The sequence below is a fragment of the Staurois parvus genome, unplaced genomic scaffold, assembly GCF_062004578.1.
Source record: "Staurois parvus isolate SC_StPar_1 unplaced genomic scaffold, SC_StPar_1.0 ptg000711l, whole genome shotgun sequence".
NCBI lineage: Eukaryota > Metazoa > Chordata > Amphibia > Anura > Ranidae > Staurois > Staurois parvus.
This window is the reverse complement of record NW_028318507.1, coordinates 1098543-1104596: the sequence shown is the minus strand read 5'-3', so window position 1 is coordinate 1104596 and position 6054 is coordinate 1098543.

The window sequence follows — 6054 nt, the reverse complement described above, 5'->3', positions numbered from 1 at the left end:
GAACTATAGGCAACATTTTTTTTCATTTTGGATAGAGGAAGGGAGGGTTATAACCCCTGTCAAGTTTTATTTTTTGCTATCTGTGTCCCAAACAGGAGAAATAGAGAGGGGGAATCTTCCAGGGACACAGACAGCAATAGAAACCTGACAGGTGTTCTAATCCCTCTCCTCTCTACCCAAACAAAAAAAAAAAAGTGTTTCCTTTAGTTATACCTTTAGGCTTTCTAATCCCAAGAATGAAAATACTCCATAATACTTGCTGCCGGTATTCTCACCTTCCAAAGCATTTTAGTTCATGGATAAGTTCACCTTTTGATAAAAAAAAAAATGCACATTTTATACGCAGGTAAAAAAATGTGTATTATTGTTTGCTGCAGAAGCCTGGAAAGCATTGCACCAGCGATAGGCAGATGACTGATGCCATGCAGGTCTCCTGCAGATCTGTCAGTACATCTGCTCGCCCCATACAGGATGTACGAACAAGCAGATATACTGACAGGAAGACTGAATGAACTACCCCAGTGCTCCACAGTGCCGTGATAGTTCATTGAGAACTACAAGCTGACAGCCGCTAAGTCTGGGGACTAGTAGTTTCTCATTCACAGAGGAGTGACACGGCCGGGCAAATGGAGTCCCACACGGCCACATTTTTAAAAAATTTGACAGATATCGGGGAGAAGATCGCTCACTAGCTGACAAAGCTGGTGATCTGCAGGGAGCGGGGGCCAGTGCGTTCATAACATGTTACACTCTGAATATGGGGGTAACATGTTACAAAAGGGGAATTAGCCTTTAACCACTTGCCCTCCAGAGGATTTACCCCCCTTCCTGCCCAGGACATTTTTTTGCATTACGGCTGGTAAATGGTACGGTGGGATATGATTGCCTATGCGGTTTTTATTTTTTGCACAATAAAAAAAAAAATAGACTGACAATTTTGAGAAAAAAAAACTATATTTTTGACTTTTTGCTATTAGACATGTCCAGTAAAAAATTTTTAAAAATCACATTTGTCATAAATTTAACCGTTGCCATACCGGGCACTTTTACCCCCTTCCTGCCCAGGACATTTTTCAGGTTTCAGCGCTCTCACACTTTGAATGACAATCATACAACATTGTACCCAAACTAAAATGTTATCATTTTCTTCACACAACTAGAGCTTTCTTTTGGTGGTATTTAATCACCGCTGGGGTTTTTATTTTTTGCTGAATTAACAAAAAAAAGGCCAAAAATGTTGAAAAAAATCCCACCTTTTTCTTTTTCTGTTATAAACGTTTACAAATAAATAATTGCTCTTCAAAAATTTAGGCCAAAATGTATTCTGCTACATGTCTTTGGTGAAAATAACCCAAACTTGGATGTATTTTTTAGTTTGTAGGAAAGTTATAGAGTTCACAAACTGTGGTATAGATCTGAATATTGATCAATCCTGAAGTACTGACAGCCAATCTAATTTCTTGAGGTCCAAGAATGTCAAAACAGTACAGATATCCCCCAAATGACCCCTTTTTGCAGAGTGGACAGTCCGACGTACTTCATAAGAGGCATGGCAAGTTTTTTTAAGTTGTATTTTTTTTGTCATAATTTTTCGGAAAATGAAAAAATTAAAAAAATTATTTTCACAATTTTTTTTTTTACATACTGTCACCAGTGCAGTACAGTGTCATCATATAACTGGCATGGCGGTGATCAGGGACACTGACTGGTGACAGTATGAAAAAAAAATATATAATTTTTTTTATTACAATTTTTTTACGATTTTTTTTTCATATTTCACTATCACCAAAGTAGTACAATGTTACCATAGTAACATTGTACTACTTTGGGGAAGTAATCAGTATTTTTTTTTTTTTTTACATAATTTGCTTACAGCAAAGAATTACTTTGCTATAAGCAAGCATTTACCTGAATAACATCGATTCATTCAGGGTTTTTTTTTTTTGTGCTTAGCTGTGATTTGGCCACAGCTAATCACATGACAGCTGGGCTGTGATTAGCCCAGCTTGTGCATGTGATCGCTGTGACCAATCACAGCTACACACACTAGTATACAATGGATGGCATGAATGAAGCCATCCATTGTATACAACTGTCATGTGATCTGCTGTGATTGGTCACAGCAGGTCACATGGTATTGGCAATGGGCCGGTACTCAGATATGTCATCGGCCGTGTCCGAGGTACACAGCCAGTGACAGATCGCGCAGCAGCGCGGCTCTGCAGGCGCGCAAACTGTGCATGCCCGGGAGGACGCCATATGGCTTCCACCCGGAACGCTAAGGGATTTGGCCGGGGGGCTAATGGTTAATCCAAAATGTATTCTGTGACATGTCTTTGCTATGAGACAATATGTGTAAATTAATTGGCTTACGTGATATTTATAGTGTTTACAAATGGCGGTATATATACTGGGTTTTTTTTTTTTTTTTAACTAGTAATGACGGCGATCAGCAACTTATAGCGGGACTGCGGTGGGCATTCTGACACTGGGTGGAACTGACATCCCTAGGGACACCAATACAGTGATCAGTGCTAATAAAAACCACTGACACTGTACTAATGGCAGTGGGGAGGAAGGGGTTAACATGTGGGGCGATCAAAGGGTTAACCTGTGTGCTGTGTTACTATGGGGCTGTGTGTTAGTGCTTCACTGTAAGCACACTGCTTTGCATGGCTGTGACCCGGTGACTGATAGCCGCGGCCGTGAATGGTGGCGCAGGTAGGGCACACGTGCGTCCCCTACCTGGCAATGCAAAATCAGGTATATACACGTGATTTTGTGCACCTGTGCCGCCTTGTAGCAGTACTTCTGCTATAGGGCGGACGGGAAGCGGTTAATACAAGACTGATGTTTCCCTTCCTGGTGACACCTCTGGCACATGTGCATTCTAACCAATATTCTCAGTATCCTGAAATGCTGCGATGTGAAGAGACCTTTGCTCTAATGACATGATCACAGATCTCCAGTATAGGTTCTCATTCTCACAAGCCTTCCTCTGTTTACTTCCCTGAAACACCATGTGACAAGCAACATCACAGGGGCTGTGTCATCACTTAGGCTACTTTCACGCTGACCTGCGGCAAAAACACATATGCATATTTCACACGTTTATACCGCGGTTGCTGTGCGTTTTGTGGTGTGTGTTAGATGTGTTGCATTACAAAGCATATTGGTGAATAGCTGGTTGTTAAGGACGTCATCAGGTACTCGCTTCTTAACCACTTGACAACCAGCCTATAGCCGAATGAAGGCCACAGCACGGTTGTCCAGTTCTGGGAGGGCGTCATACGACATCCTCCTAGACCGCGCCCTCCCACGTGCCCCCAGCGGCACGCACCCGGCGATCTCCGTGATTGCTGTGTCCTATGGACACAGCTGATCACGTGATGTGGTAAAAGGGCAATCAGAGCAGCCTTTTACCACATGATCAGCTGTGTCCAATCACACAGCAGATCGCTGGGTAAATGCAGTTGCTGGTCATCGGCTTCACTTTCTTGACGCTGTCACAGTGTGAGGAAAGTCCTGCTGATAACCGGCAATTGTCTGAAAACAGATTGGCACTGATGATCAGTGCCACCCACATGTGCCCAGCAGTGCTTCCCATCTGTGCTGCCCAGCAGTGGCGCCAGTCAGTGACTAGCAGTGCTGCCCATTAGTGTAGCGTCATCAGTGCCGACTCATCAGTGACGCCTCATCAACGCACATTAGTGAAGGAGAACAATTACCTGTTTGTTTCTATTATAACATTTTGCAAAGAAAGACTTTTTCTTTTGATTTTTTGCTATTTTTTTGTTTATAGCGCAAAAAATAAAACACCCAGAGGGGATTAAATACCACCAAAAGAAAATCTGTGTGAAAAAAAATGATAAAAATGTCCTATGGGTACAGTGTTGCATGACCGCGCAATTGTCATTCAAACTGCGCCAGCGCTGAAAGCTGAAAACTGTCCTGGGCAGGAAGGGGGTATAAGTCCTCGGTAGGGAGGGGTTAAAGGATAAGTTCACCAATCATAACATGTTACACCCATAATCAGGGTGTAGCATGTATTGAATGGACCGACCCCCGCAACCCCCTGATCTCCATTGGGACAGCAAGTGGGGGATTTTCTCCTCCCTGCTGACACAGTTTAAAAAACAAATGATGTGGCCGTGCAGGGGTTCCGCCCGCGTCACTCAATCAGTGTTCTGTGAATGGGACAACTACAAGTTCCTGCAGCCTTTGTGGCGGTCAGCTTGGAGTTTTCAATGAAGGACCACGGCGCACCGCAGGGCAGTGTTAGTTCATGGAGCCTTCCTGTCAGTAGTATACTGACAGATCAGAGGGAGACCTCCATGACACCAGCCATCTGCTGATTGATGCTACAAAGCTTTACAGGCTCCACAAACAAAAAAATAATAAATGCACATTTTTTATTTTCACCAGAAAATAAAAAAAAAAAAAAAGTGCTTTTATTCATAAAAAGTGAACTTCTCCTTTAACTAGCAGCTATTCATTGGCTGTGAAGGATGCCGGTGGGCGGACACTTCTTAACAACCAGCACATTTCTGTCACATGACCTAAAAAAAACGCCCCCTGGGTGAGGATTGGTTAAACTGTGAGGGGCGGATGACACCAGGACGGCCCAGGAATGCGGCACTGAAAGACTTGTGGAAGAAGTGGGAGGACTGGAGAACTCGGACACTCAGGGCATTGAGGGACACAACTTGGGGGCCATTCACACACTTTTATTGTGATTTCAGTGAGCTGTACCCTGTGCAGGCCTGGGGGGGGTCAGCCACAGTCTACCTCCCCAGTGTTCTGGGGGAACAATGGGGGGGGGGCAGGTGGGGAAACGCTGAGGGGGCGGGGGGGGGGAATGACGCTGAGGGGGCGGGAGGGAATGACGCTGCGGGGGGGGGTTTAATGACGCTGAGGGGGCAGGGGGGGAATGACGCTGAAGGGGGAGGGGAAATGACGCTGAGGGAGCGGGGGGGGTTTAATGACGCTGAGGGGGCAGGGGGGGGGAATGACGCTGAGGGGGCGGGGGGGAATGATGCTGAGGGGGCGGGGGGGGGGAGATGACGCTGAGGGGGGGGGGGAATGACGCTGAGGGGGCGGGGGGGGAGATGACGCTGAGGGGGGGGGAAATTACGCTGAGGGGGCGGGGATATGACGCTGAGGGGGCGGGGGGAATGACGCTGAGAGGGGGGGGGAGAATGCCGCTGAAGGGGGAGGGGAAATGACGCTGAGGGGGCGGGGGGGGAAATGACGCTGAAGGGGCGGGGGGGGGGGGGAAATGACGCTGAGGGGGCGGGGGGGGGAAATGACGCTGAGGGGGCAGGGGGATATGACGCTGAGGGGGTGGGGGGGGATATGATGCTGAGGGGGGGGAATGACGCTGCGGGGGGGGGGGGAATGACGCTGAGGGGGCGGGGGGGGAATGATGCTGAGGGGGCGGGGGGGAATGATGCTGAGGGGGGCGGGGGGGAATGACGCTGAGGGGGGGAGGGGGGAGAATGACGCTGAGGGGGGGGGGGCAGGTGGGGAAGGGACTCTGGGGGGCAGGTGGGGGAGCCCCAGCTATGTCTGCCCCTTTTTACCCCCCCCCCACCCCCCCACCTCTCCAGACATAACCTATCAGCCTTTCTATACAGACAATCCCCCCAGCCTTGTCCACAAAGCCCCCCGACCTCCTCTATGCGCCCCCCGGCCTCCTCCATCCACCTCCCCGGCTCTCCTGCCCTCTGTCCTCCTCACCTGCTCAGTTCTGCTCCCCCCTCGGAGGCCATCATCCCCGCCCCGGCCGTTCCTTTGCTGTTCCCCTGTCAGCTGATCCTCTCCTTCGCCTCCCATAGACTTTACATAGCTAAAGATGGCCGCCGTTTTCTCTGTATGGAGCCGACTGGGAAGGGAGACATCTATGGGATGAGCGGTATTACATGAGAATGCCATCTTGTGGCGGAATTCTAGAATAACCAATAAATGGCCCCAATCCTGTGTAATTCTATGTAAAATCTATAAAATGATAGAAGATGGATTTGGTTGTAGTGTTACATGAGCGCCATATTGCCA